The sequence below is a fragment of the Aquarana catesbeiana genome, linkage group LG01 (assembly GCF_042186555.1).
Source record: "Aquarana catesbeiana isolate 2022-GZ linkage group LG01, ASM4218655v1, whole genome shotgun sequence".
Taxonomy (NCBI): Eukaryota; Metazoa; Chordata; class Amphibia; order Anura; family Ranidae; genus Aquarana; species Aquarana catesbeiana.
The window spans coordinates 673,443,525-673,458,137 of NC_133324.1; the positions used below are offsets into that span (position 1 = coordinate 673,443,525).

At 47.2% G+C, this 14,613-nt stretch overlaps 1 protein-coding gene across 13 annotated transcripts in view; it reads left to right on the top strand.

The window, feature by feature from the left end:
• The window catches only part of ALPK1 (alpha kinase 1), a 189,649-nt gene that overhangs the window by 180 nt on the left and 174,856 nt on the right, over window positions 1-14,613 (top strand). For 6 of the 13 annotated variants that reach the window (XM_073602563.1, XM_073602612.1, XM_073602632.1 and 3 more), the window contains exon 2: window positions 14-113. The exons of the other annotated variants lie outside the window; for them this stretch is intronic. The gene's annotated coding sequence lies outside the window, so the exon portion shown is untranslated. The remainder of the gene's footprint in view (window positions 1-13; window positions 114-14,613) is intronic. 13 annotated transcript variants of the gene reach the window in all.

The following is a 14,613-nucleotide window of genomic DNA, read 5'->3' on the forward strand; positions in this document are numbered from 1 at the left end:
GAATGTTTCATAGACTTCCATAGGCTCCAATCCTCTGCAGAATCATTCTTCTGTCTGCTCTTCAGGATTGTCCCTTCCATACCTGACGTCATCAACTCCGGTGTCTAATCCATGTATTTCAATACTGACACTTGTGTGTTTACATCTAAAGCAGGCACACCGCTATATACCCAGATAAAGATGCCCATACACTATACAACCTGATTGTACAATCTTCTTTATACCGTGTACACACAGGCGGACTTTTCGACCAGACTGGTCCAACATAACGAATCCGTTGGACAATCCGACCGTGTGTGTGGGCTTCATCGGACCTGCTGCGGACTTTTTCGGTCGAAAATCAGACGGACTTCAGATTTGGAACATGTTTCAAATCTTTCCGCAGGACCCAGTTCCTATCGAGAAATCCTCTTGTCTGTATGCTAGTCCGACGGACGAAAACTGACGCTAGGGCAGCTATTGGCTACTGGCTATGAACTTCCTTATTTTGGTCTGATCGTACGTCATCACTAAGGATGAGCTCCGGCGTGTTCGCATGCTGCGCGTGCAGAGCCCGTCAGGAAGTTGGCAATGCGCTGCGCTAATCACAAGCAGTGAGACATTTCCCGATCTCTGCAGCCGCACATTGGGAAATGCTTTACTGCTTGTGATTAGCGCAGCGCATTGCCGACTTCCTGGCGGGCTCAGCACGTGCAGCATGCGAACACGCCGGAGCTCATCCTTAGTCATCACGTACGAATCCGTCGGACTTTGGTGTGATCGTGTGTAGTCCGTTCATTCGAAAGTCCTTCGGAAGTCTGTCGAAAGTCTGTTGGAAAGACCGTCGGACCTTTGATGCCGAAAAGTCTCTGCCCGCGTGTACACGGCATTAGATCTACCATCAACTATGTAGTGCAAGACCCTGCCTGATTGTATTGCTTTCAATAGACTGTTTAGAGTTGTCCTCATAATAGTTTTAGAACATTTAAAGTGGGAGTAAACTCTTATTTTTTACTTTTACCTACAGGTAAGCCCATAATAAGACTTACCTGTAGGTACACTGAATGTCTCCTAAAACCTGCACAGTTTAGGGGGTATTCACCCTGCATGCAGCCGTTGACGTCATGGGCACATCACCAGCTGCATGCAGTGTAATGGCAGCGATCTGCGATTTTTATCATGACTGCCACATTATGTCGGACACTTTTGACACTATTTTGGGACCATTGTCATTTATACAGTGATCAGTGCTATAAAAATGCACTGATTACTGTGTAAATTACACTGGCAGGGAAGGGGTTAAACACTAGGGGGCGATCAAGGGGTTAAGTGTGTCCTAGTGAGGTGTTCTAACTGTGGGGGGGATGGGCTACAACTCACATGACAGCGATCACTGTTCCCGATCACAGGGAGCAGTGATCTCTGTCATGACACAAGGCAGAACGGGGAAATGCCTTGTTTACATAGGCACTTCCCCGTTCTGCGACTCTGTGACACGATCGCCGGGAGACCAGCTGACATCGAGTCTGCGGGTCCTGCGGGCACGGTCACGCTGTATGTGGTGCGCCTGCTAACCCCACCAAGTAAAGGGGACGTACAGGTACGCCCATTTGCCCACCGCTGCCACTGTGCCAACATATATCGTCATACAGCGGTCGGGAAGTGGTTAAAGTAGAATTAGGTAAATGTTTTGTTTCATTTTGGATAGCGTTAAAGCAGGGTTCCACCCAAAAGTGGAAGCTCCGCTTGTTTGCTTCCTCCCCCCCTCCAGTGCCACATTTGGCACCTTTCAGGGGGGAGGGGGTGCGGATACCTGTCAAAAACAGGTACTCGCTCCCATTTCCATGTAAGGGCGCTGCAGCAACCTACGTCATTTACGGTCCCTCCTCCTCCCCCCCCCCCCCGCTGCCTTCTGGGAGACACACACAGGTCCCAGAAGACAGCGGGACCATTCAGAAAACGCAGCACAACTCGCGCATGCGCAGTGGGAAACAGGCTGTGAAGCCGCAAGGCTTCACTTCCTGTTTCCCTTAGTAAGGATGCCGGCTCCTGCACCCGAAGCCAATAGATGGGTCGACATTGCGGGCTCCCTGGGCAGGTAGGTGTCCTTATATTAAAAGTCAGAGGCCACAGTTTTTGCAGCTGCTGACTTATTTTTTGTTTAATGCAGGCTGGAACTCCGCTTTAAGCCTAGTACACACTCGGATGAAAAAATAGCGATTTTGAAACGATCGGACGATAATCTGATCGTTAGTACACAGCTTTCGAGAGCCAATCTTGAGTGTTCCTGCAAAATTATCTGAAGGAACAAACACGAAAATTTTTCTCAGACGATACCAGAACTAACCAGAGCTTTCGATACCAGAACTAACAATGTTTGTTTAACCAGAAGCCGACCGCCCCACACACAATTACTGCGGAAGGGTGGCCACTCTGGGCATAATTATTTACCTGTACATGATCCATCACTTGCCGGCGGCCCACTCCTGCTGTGATTGGACACAGCGGGAGCCAATCAGCGGGTCCAGTGGACGCAATGTCTGCCGGGACCCCCAGATCATTCGGGAGACAGGCAGAATGGCGATCTGCCTATGTAAACAAGGTAGATAGCCATTCTGTGACTAGGGAAGGCTGTTATGCTGTCTTCCTGCTAAGCAGAAACACTGATCTCTGCCTTCCCACTGAGAAAACATTCCTCACACAGTTAGAAAGCACTCCCTAGGAACACATTTAACCCTTTGATCGCCCCTAATGTTAACCCCTTCCCTGCCAGTGTCATTGGTACAGTGACAGTGCATATTTCTTTAGCACTCATCACTGTATTATGCCGCGTACACACGAGCGGACTTTCTATCCTACTTGGTCCGGCACACTTTCCGACGGACTTTGTCCGCCAGGTGCGCCGGACTTTAAAACGAACGGACTTGCCCACACACGCCGGGATTTTCCGGCGGGCTAAGTCCGCCCGTCTTTCCGACGGACTTTCGCCGGAGTTCCGGCGGACTTTCAGAATGAACGGACTTGCCCACACACGGATAAGTCCGTTCATTTTGAACGTGACTCAGGTGCGACGGGACTAGAAAAGGATGTCAATCTTGCCGCTTTTATCGGCTAGATTGACACCTTGCGAGCCCCGTCGCGGGGCATACCAGGCCCTTAGGTCTGGTATGGATTATAAAGGGGAACCCCGCTACGCCGAAAAAACGGCGTGGGGTCCCCCTAAAATCCATACCAGACCCCGATCCGAGCACGCAGCCTGGCCGGTCAGGAAAGGGGGTGGGGACGAGCGAGCGCCCCCCCCCCCCTCCTGAACCGTACCAGGCCGCATGCCCTCAACATGGGGGGTGGGTGCTTTGGGGGAGGGGGGCGCCCTGCGCCCCCCCCCCCAAAGCACCTTGTCCCCATGTTGATGAGGACAAGGGCCTCTTCCCGACAACCCTGGCCGTTGGTTGTCGGGGTCTGCGGGCGGGGGCTTATCGGAATCTGGGAGCCCCCTTTAATAAGGGGGCCCCCAGATCCCGGCCCCCCACCCTATGTAAATGAGTATGGGGTACATGGTACCCCTACCCATTTACCTAGGAAAAAAGTGTAAGTAATAAAACACACTACACAGGTTTTTAAAATATTTTATTAAACAGCTCCGGGGGGGGATCTTCCTCCGGCTTCGGGGGTCTTCTTCCGGCTTCGGGGGTCCCTCCGCTTCATCTTCTCCCGGCGTCCGGTTGGTTCTTCTCCGCTCTCCGGCCTCTTCTCCCGGTGTCGCAGGTCTTCGGCCGGCCCCTCCGCTCTCTTCATGTAGCTCTATTGCGAGCGGAGGTCCGGACTTCTGGGCTTCTTGGCTTCTTGGCTTCTTGGCTTCTTGGCTTCTCTTCTCTTCTCTTCCCCCAGATGTTGACACGACGCTCTCTCCGGCTGGACTGGTCTCTGAGGGCTGCGTTGTGACTTATATAGGCGGAGACCCCGCCCCCATATGATGTCACAGTCCCTGGGCATGCTGGGACTGTGACGTTTTAGGGGGCGTGGTCGACCACGCCCCTAAAACGTCACAGTCCCAGCATGCCCAGGGACTGTGACATCATATGGGGGCGGGGTCTCCGCCTATATAAGTCACAACGCAGCCCTCAGAGACCAGTCCAGCCGGAGAGAGCGTCGTGTCAACATCTGGGGGAAGAGAAGAGAAGAGAAGCCAAGAAGCCAAGAAGCCAAGAAGTCCGGACCTCCGCTCGCAATAGAGCTACATGAAGAGAGCGGAGGGGCCGGCCGAAGACCTGCGACACCGGGAGAAGAGGCCGGAGAGCGGAGAAGAACCAACCGGACGCCGGGAGAAGATGAAGCGGAGGGACCCCCGAAGCCGGAAGAAGACCCCCGAAGCCGGAGGAAGATCCCCCCCCGGAGCTGTTTAATAAAATATTTTAAAAACCTGTGTAGTGTGTTTTATTACTTACACTTTTTTCCTAGGTAAATGGGTAGGGGTACCATGTACCCCATACTCATTTACATAGGGTGGGGGGCCGGGATCTGGGGGCCCCCTTATTAAAGGGGGCTCCCAGATTCCGATAAGCCCCCGCCCGCAGACCCCGACAACCAACGGCCAGGGTTGTCGGGAAGAGGCCCTTGTCCTCATCAACATGGGGACAAGGTGCTTTGGGGGGGGGGGCGCAGGGCGCCCCCCTCCCCCAAAGCACCCACCCCCCATGTTGAGGGCATGCGGCCTGGTACGGTTCAGGAGGGGGGGGGGGGCGCTCGCTCGTCCCCACCCCCTTTCCTGACCGGCCAGGCTGCGTGCTCGGATCGGGGTCTGGTATGGATTTTAGGGGGACCCCACGCCGTTTTTTCGGCGTAGCGGGGTTCCCCTTTATAATCCATACCAGACCTAAGGGCCTGGTATGCCCCGCGCTCGCCGCAATAGGAAGATTTGTTTTTCCTATTGCAGCGAGCGCGAGATGCAATACCATCCCCTCGTGTCGTATTTGGTCTGTCGGACCAGCCTACACACGAGCGGGCTTTCCGTCGGACCAGCACACACACGAGCGGACTTTCCGCCCGAAACTGAGTCCGACGGAAAGATTTCAAACATGTTTGAAATCTAGGTCCGGCGGGCTTTTGGGAAGAAGTCCGCCGGAAAAGTCCGCCGCCGCCCACACACGGGCGGATTGTCCGGCACACTCTGGTCCGCCGGACCAAGTATGCCGGAAAGTCCGACCGTGTGTACGCGGCATTAGTGTCACTGGTCCCCAAAAAGTGTCAGTTAGATGTCTGATTTGTCCTCCGCAATGTCGCAGTCCCGCTATAAGTCGCTGATAAGTCGATTTTAGTGTTAGGCTGGACTTCTCCTTTATTTTTAGCAACCTCTTTATTTTCGATATGAGTCTAGCATGCAAAAAAATTTCAAAATAAATCGACGATCATTCGTCTGATATTCTCATTGTGTGTACGAGGCTTTAAGGAAGCCATACGGCCTATTCCCCCATTCCCATTCGATGTGGGCGGGGGAATCCTCCCTGTGGTGGTATTGTATTCTGACAGCGGGGAGCCTTCTCCACCATCAGAATACAATTATTAGTGTGTTCTGTCAAAATAGCCAACTCATCAGAAACTCCAACTACTCCACTTCCGGTTTCTTTAAACCATCGGTAATTGGAGATTTTGACGAATTGCTGTTTGGACACAACACCGGCAACTGAATGGAGTCCGGTGCACAATATTATGAGCGGAGATTGTTACTCCACTCCGATACTGGCCAACAAAATGGCCGCCACCGAGTCAGCGACAACTTTGTCCTCGTTAGGCGCTGAGCTGTCAAAACAACTAAATCTTCCTGTGCCATACTGTATTCGGTTGCTGGGGTTGTGTTCAAACAGCAATTTATCAAAATCTCCAATTACTGATGGTTTAACCACTCCCAGACTGCCGCATGCCGATATACATCCTAACTTTGAAGAGGGATATCTTTGTTATGGCAGCAGCTAGCTGCCATACATAACCCCGGTATCCTCTTCTTTGGCCAGTGGTCCGGTTTCCGATAATAGTGGTCTCTGTGGCGGATTTGCCGCGAGATCACTTTTATCGTCGGCGGGAGAGGGCTCCCCCCTCCCGCCATGCTCCGGTGCCCTCCGCCGCTTACCGGATCCGTCGGTAGCGGTGGAGGCGATCGGATCCTTGTCCTTGCTCGGTATTGAGACGAGTGAGGGGAAGATGGCCCCCACCCGTCTCTATACCATTGCAGGGCTGAAGCGAAGTCAAAACGTCACTTCCGCCCATAGCTCTTAAAGGGCCATTTTTTTTAAAAAATTTTCAAATGACAATTTTTTTTTTTGTTTTATTGCATTTTAGTGTAAATATGAGATCTGAGGTCCTGTCATGCTTTTTTTCCTATTACAAGGAATGTTTACATTCCTTGTAATAGGAATAAAAGTGACACAATTTACTTTTTATTTTTAAGTGTAAAAATAAAAAATAAAAGGTAAAATAAATAAGAAAAAAAATAAATAAATTTTTAAACGTACCCTGTCCTGCCGAGCTCGCGTGCAGAAGCGAACGCATACGCGAGTAGTGCCCGCATATGAAAACGGTGTTCGAACCACACATGTGAGGTATCCCAGCGATCGTTAGAGCAAGAGCAATAATTCTAGCCCTAGATATCCTGTAACTCAAAATATGCAACCTGTATATTTTTTCCACGAGCGGCCGCAATTTTGAAAGGTGATATGTTGGGTATCAATTTACTCAGCGTAACATTATCTTTCACAATATAAAAAAAAATTGGGCTAACTTTACTGATGTCTTATTATTTAATTCAAAAAGTGTATTTTTTTTTCCAAAAAAAGTGCGATTGTAAGACCGCTGTGCAAATACGGTGTGACAGAAAGTATTGCAACGACCGCCATTTTATTCTCTAGGGTGTTAGAAAAAATGTTTGGGGGTTCTAAGTAATTTTCTAGCAAAAAAAAACTGTTTTTAACTTGTAAACAACAAATCTCAGAAAGAGGCTCGGTCCTTAAGTGGTTAAAGAAACCGGAAGTGACGTGGTTGGAGTTTCTGACCAGTTGGCTAATTTGACAGAACACCGGCAGTACTGATCATTTGGGAAAAACCCGTCAGGCTGATTGTACACAAGACAACCGATAGATCAACTTATGTTTTACCAGTTGGCACATACAAGGATTAAATTTCAATCCATGCATGGCCAGTTTAAGGGAGGGTTATAACCCCTGCGTGTTCTAATCCAGTGTTTTTTTTAACCTTCTTCCAGTCAGGGCACCCTTGAAAAGTATTTTCAGTCTCGAGGCACCCCAGTCTAAAGCCTGGATGCCGATCAGCTGCTGGTTTTCCATCAAGCTTGTACAACAGAAGCCGTCCATGAGATCAGCTTCTGTCAAACAAGGACTCATACACATAGGCCGAATGTCTGCCGGTATCTACTGTAAGGGGCTTAAGGCTGGACATACATTATACAATTTTCTTTAACAATTTTCCTTTTAGATTTACCAAAAACCATATGATATGAGGTAAAACCTAAACAACACTTTCAATTTGTATCCAGTCAGGCAGGCCCTTGCATTACATAGTTGAAGGTAAATCTATAGGAAATTGTACAATGTATGGCCAACGTAAAGTGGTTGTAAAGGCAGAAGGTTATTTATCTTAATGCAGCCCCTCTAATACTTACCTGAGTCCCATCTCTATCCAGCAATGTCCACAAGTCCCTCAGCTGTCCGTGACTCTCACTCCTGATTGGCTGAGATACAGCAGCGGCACCATTGGCTCCCGCCGCTGTCAATCAAAGTCAGTTAGCCAATCAGTAGAGAGAGGGGGTGGGGCTGAACCGCAGCTCTGTGTCTGAATGAACACACAGAGCTGCAGCTCAGCTCAGGTGCCCCCATAGCAAGCTGCTTGCTGTGGGGGCTCTCAACAGGAGGGAGGGGCTAGGAGCAGTGAAGAGGGACCCAAGAAGAGGAGGATTGGGGCCACTCTGTGCAAATCTGCTGCACGGAGCAGGTAAGTATAACATGTTTGTTATTAAAAAAAACAAAAAAACGAGACTTTACAAACACTTTAAGGCTTGGTTCACATTACTTCATGTCGTGGAACATGCGCAGAATTGCTCGTATTCCTGACATGCAGACAAATGTGCTGCTCTTTAGCAGATGCGCAGGAGTGTCATTAACTCTTAATGGTACCCTGTCACATTGGCAACAGCAGTGCGTTTTCAGTGTGGCGCGTTTTAAAAAAAAAAAAAAAAGGGTTGAGGACTTCTTTTCCTATGTTTCTGCAGGTAGAGAAGCCCATTGAAGTTAATGGGCTGCCCTACACGCAGCACAGAGCTGCACAGATGTAAATTAGGGGCTCGTTAACACGTGAGGTGGGGGGATGGAAAAACCAAGTGGTTGAGCTGAGTTTTTCAACCCCCCCCCAACTGATCCCCTTTAGCTGCAGTGGCAAGGGACGTACACATGCAGTGGCTGCGATTGGAAGTATACCCCTAGGTGAATGGGGCAGAGCTGCAACCACCTTGCAATCATGTGGTGGTTGGGACAGTCTCCTGATCATGTGAACATTGTGACAGCCAACGGGAATTCCATCCCAGACCCCAGGCATAAAGAACCACTTAAAAGGACGCCAGGACTTGTCCGTAAGGCTTTAAGAGACCTGTTCTAGATGACATACACCAGTACTATTCAATTTTAAAGTAAAATCCGCAACCTCTGTAAAACAAATGCTACATGAAAAACTAGTCAGTGTGTAAAGCCTTGTACAAACGATCGGATTTTCCGCAGACAAAGCGTCAGACTTTTGTCCGAAGGGCGTTGGCCATGAACTATTGAAATTAGTGAACACTCAAGTGCTAAATGCGCCTAGCGTTTAGGCGCGTTCACCATTTTTTTTTTTTTTTTTTGCTCAAACGCTCCTCTCCTGAACACAATGGTGGTGCATTTTTTTTCAGCCTCTAAATGCTTGACCACATAGGCCAACATAGAGGTGTGTTTGGAGGCTTAAAACAAAAACCTTACACGCCCGTAAAAGTGGGGTTTTTTTTTTTATACGTCCTGTGTGCATGAGACCTTAAAGTGTTACTAAACCCACATCGGTAAACTCAGTCTGTATATGCAGTAAAGCGTGCTTGTTATACTCATTGTGGAACCTAAGGGGTTAATCCTCCACATTGTGTAAAAAGGCTGTTTGATCTGGTCTTCTCTGATCCTCCCCTTCTTTTACTGTCCCCAATCCATCTGCTAATAGAACAGAACCATGTTCTGTGTACTGTGGGAGACCAGATATAGTGATTGCAGGGTCCTGGGTTTAGTAACACTTTAAGTGTTCAAAGACAGATGTGATGAGTAGTGACAACTCTTTTTAATAATGCTACTCATGTAACAAGAAGAGTGGATACAACATATTTCCATGATTCTGTATGTGAATGTAATAATTTATCCCAAACTTTGAGGAAGACTAGACCCTGCCAATACAATCCTTCTTCTATCAATGCCCATTTACAGCAGTGTGTTATGGTGATGTGCCTTACAGTATGTGCATTGGTGGTCTGCCATTCATTGTTAATAGATTCCCAAAGCACTGCAATGCACAGTAATACACTACTATGTGTCCTGCTGTGCTAACCAGACCTGGTGCAGGTCCGATTTTCGGTGTGCTGTGATGTGTTGGCAGCCAAATTAAATGAATGATCTGCTTTAAAGTGTTACTAAACCCACAACAGTAAACTTGTTTTATATATACAGTAAAGCATGCTTGTTATACTCACTGTGGAACCTAATCCTCTGCATTGTGTAAAAAGGCTGTTTGATCCTGTATGCACAGATCCTCCTTTTCTTCCACTAACTCCAAAACATGTCCTGATAAGACAGGGTCTATGGAGTCAAGCTGCACATGCTCAGTTTGGTGTGTATTGCTAGAGAGTTTTTTTTTTCTTGGGAGAGTGCATGTGATTATCACAGGGCCAATCAGCACTGTCCAGACAGAGGGTCAGGGGTTCTGCATCCTGATAGGAGTGGTAAAGGATCAGAGCCCCTGTCAGGCTTTTGTTGTCTGAGGCTCCATTAGGGATACTTCCCCATGTCACTATTCCCGTAATAACAGTATCCCCCGACAGGAAATAAGAGAACATTTTACAACAGCGACATAAACAGAAATTCGAATGTTTATTTTAGTAAGGCAAGCTAGAACACCTGTCAGATTATTATTGTTGTAGGTGTCTCTGTTTTTTCACACTTCCTGTCTGGTTAATCTGTTATTATTGTAGTGATACTGACAGTAAATGAGGGGGAATTCTGTCTAAGGCCCCTTTCACACGGGGCTGTCCATTTTCACTACTCCGCTTGCTCAGCGGGGATCGCTCCGTTGATCCCCACTGAGCCAGCGGATGACAAGTCCACTCTGTGCAGGGACGAACCTGTCAGAGAGTCCGCTCTCCCCTATGGGGGGATCGGATGATTACTGACCTCCTGTCCGTTTTCATCCGATCCGCCAGACGGGTGGAAAATAGGACATCCATCCGTCTGGATTTTGCGGATCGGGGCAGATCGGATGTCAGCGGTATGGAGCGACCATTCAGATCCGCCTGAAAAAACTGACAGGCGGATCTGAACGGTCCGCATGTGTGAAAGAGGCCTAACAGACCTGCAGATAGCAGTAAACATTAAGTGTATCCAAAACTAAAAAGAAAAATGTAGGCTGGAAATAGACAGCCTCACCTGTTTCTATTCCATCAGCCTCCTCCTCCTCCTCCTTTATTTTCTCAAACCTTCCCTATTATGTTCTTTTTATTTTTTTTTTAATTAAGGGCGTTGCAACAGGAACACTAGCTGCCTTTAAGACAGCCAGCCTCCAACAAGACCCACTGACTAAGATAGACATGCCTTCTGGGTTACACCACCATTGCATCCCCTATAGTACACATAATTTATGTTATGCTAGTTTCATCTGTATGAGAAATTGTTAGCTGCAAAGCCCAACCTTTCCCTGTGAACACTGTATCATGAGACTATGTTGCATCCCCTGCTGCAAAAATGTCCGCCTCGGGATAGTCAGCTTACTGAGACTAAATCTGCCGTTGTGCTATGTTTGTTTTTAGATGAACGAAAAAGATTCCTCCATCCACACAAACAAGGTAGATGGAGGAAACCCACCTGCTGGGACAATATATTCTAACAGCGGGACTCGCAGCTGTCAGAATACGCTGATCAGCGAGTCCCACCATTGATCAAGCAAAGTTTTCCAACATGCCCCTTCAAGCAGTGATGGTCTTTGTCGAGCAGGGATGGCCACACACTGATTGAAATACGATCAGTGTATAGCCTGTTTAAGCCTGTTAAAATTGCAGGCTCAACGCCACTTAGTAAAAGTTTCTGAACTCGCTCCATTGATCCCTGCTAAGCCGGCGGATGACAAGTCCGTCTCTGCACACTGTGCAGGGATGGACCTGTCAGATCTCCGCTTTCCTCTATGGGGGGGGATCGGATGATTACGGACCGCTTGTCCGTTGTCATCTGATCTGCCAGACGGATAGAAAATAGGGCTTCCATCCGACTGGATTTTGCGGATTGGATCGGATCAGGGCGGATCAGATGTCAGCGGACATGTCACCGCTGACATCCGTCACTCCATAGAGATGTATGGAGCGACCGTTCAGATCCGCTAAAAAAACTGACAGGCAGATCTGAACAGTCCGCACGTGTGAAAGAACCCTTATTGGTTGCTGCATACTTGAGTTGTGTTTTAGGCTGGGTTCACACTATTGCGAATTGGATGTTCCCCCGCATCCAATTTGCAATAGCAGGAGATTTTGACCAGCTCTCTATGGAGCCGGTTCACATATCTCCGCTGTGGCAACGGTGCGAGTTTGCAGAGGAGTCCTGTGCGTCTTTTGGTCTGTTTCAGGTCCAAATTCAGCCAAACATTCGGGCTGAAATCGGACCTGAAATGGTGAACAGGGACACATCGGACCCCTGCTGTGAGCCGCATGCGAAGATAGTGTGAACCCAGCCTCAATGTAAGGAAGTTCATGGTCAGTGCAGCATATTCATTCATCCATTTCTAGGATGAGGCATTGCATTTCGTTTCATCATTCCAGTAAAGAGTTTATTTTCACTTTCATTTTCGTGGGACAATGTAGGGGCTTGAAGGGAAAATCCTCTGAGCTAGTAACTGCAGAAAAACTCCAAGCATGATGCAAGATGTGCATGAATGGGTTTATTAATATATGGAAAAAAGCTTTAGGATAATTAGCTGGATGATTTTCTTTATACTATCCTGTATGCATGAGTTCAATGTACATACACTGCTAAAAACAAATCATCACATTTATGTCAACCAGGACCGGATGTAACTGTAACAAAGAAATATATATATACAGTATCTCACAAAAGTCAGTACACCCCTCACATTTTTGTAAATATTTTATTATATCTTTTCATGTGACAACACTGAAGAAATGACACTTTGTACAATGTAAAGTAGTGAGTGTACAGCTTGTATAACATTGTAAATTTGCTGTCCCCTCAAAATAACTCAACACACAGCCATTAATGTCTAAATCACTGGCAACAAAAGTGAATACACCCCTAAATGAAAATATTTAAAAATAATTTTTCCAGCACTGCCTTAACCCTCTTGGGCATATAGTTCCCCAGAGCTTCACAGGTTGCCACTGGAGTCCTCTTCCACTCCTCCATGACAACATCACAGAGCTGGTGAATGTTAGAGATCTTGCGCTCCTCCACCTTCCATTTAAGGATGCCCCACATATGCTCAATAGGGTTTAGGTCTGGAGACATGTTTGGCCAGTCCATCACCTTTACCCTCAGTTTCTATAGCAATGCTGGGGTGGTCTTGGAGGTGTGTTTGGGGTCGTCTTTAACATGTTGGAATACGGCCCAGTCTCCAAAGATAGGGGATCATGCTCTGGTTCAGTATGTCACAGTACATGTTGGCATTCACGGTTCCCTCAATGAACTGTAGCTCCCCAGTGTGGGCAGCACTCATGCAGTCCCAGACCATGACACTCCCACCACCATGCTTGACTATAGGCAAGACACACTTGTCTTTGTACTCCTCACCTGGTTGCCGCCACACACGCTTGACACCATCTGAACCAAATAAGTTTATCTTGGTCTCATCAGACCAAAGGACATGGTGCCAGTAATCCATGTCCTTAGTCTGCTTGTCTTTAGCAAACTGTTTGCAGGGCTTTCTTGTGCATCATCTTTAGAGGAGACTTCCTTCTGGGTCAACAGCCATGCAGACCAATTTGATGCAGCGTGCGGCGTATGGTCTGAACACTCAGCGATGTTGGCTGGATATGAGCCTGTTGTGTTTTGGAATGTTTGACCTCCATTGGCTAACCCCAGCCAAGGTAGGCCCACCCCAACTGTAATCAGTGCTATATTTCTCAATGTTGGTTCTTCTAAATTACAGAGGAACCTTGTAGTTTGTGACTTTCCCATGTATTTGTATGTGTATGCCTGGCGGGGCTGTAATCAGGGGAATTTTGTAGTAATTTGTGCATTTGAATTCCTAACAAGATGAGACAGGTTACATTACTATAACAAAGTAGCCTTGATTATTTACTGAATACAGTCACCAAGATGCACAGTTGAGCACAAAATTTTTCAGCTTCATGAAGTAGATTTAAGAGTATCTGTCGCTTGGCAGATTTGAATGCTATATAGAGGATGCCTAGACCTCCTGTATTGCACAGGTGCCTCGAAAAATGGCAAGTATTGTACACGCACCAACAGCCCTGTTGCTCCTAAGGGCGGAAGGACACCCCCACGTTGCAAGCGGGGCTTTCACTAAGCAACAAGGAGGGAAGAGGCCTGGCCAATCAAACGGGGCTTCCTAATCCTCTCCACCTATATACAGGTGATGCACACTACACTATTCATCTATTTTATAGATTCTGTTATTGTTGGTTTATTGTTGGCTGATTGCTTTTATATAGTGTTTGTTTATAAATGATGTTGCACTATGCCAATGTGGCCAGAATCTCTTTTGGGCATATTACTAGGTATCTTGTAGCCCTCTTCTTTACTTGACTTTTTATTTGCTATCTATATTATCTTTGCTATCCACAGAGCTAATATTTTCCAAATTTGAAAGTGCATTGATTTATATACATTAAGACAATGCCATGTGAGTAGAATATATCCTCTGTTAACTTCAGGTGGGTAGAGACATTTAAAGTTGTCTTCAAGTGTAAAATACCTCAGAGGGAAGGGATAATATACAGATCTAATTATTTTATTATCCGTTTAAATTAATTTCCCCTCCTGTGGTCCCCTTGATGTGTCCCTGTGCTCACCCCTAGGGAAACCCACACTGCATATCCTGTCCATTTGGGTGATTTTAGCCATGTTTCTAGTGAGTAAAGTCCTTAATTCATTTTTTGAACTGAAAATTAAATGAAACATCAAAAATAATGTGTTGTTACTCTGAATTGTTGTTAAATGCAGTATGTTTTTATCATGTTCAGACAGATCACTGTTCTCCTATCCTCCTGAAGAAGCGGGGTTGCCCGCGAAATGTAAAGGAAATTTGGATCCACATAACAGTTTTCAATGTGATATTAGGATTGATAAATACTAAGGCCTCACAGCCCCATTTGAATAATTATGGCCT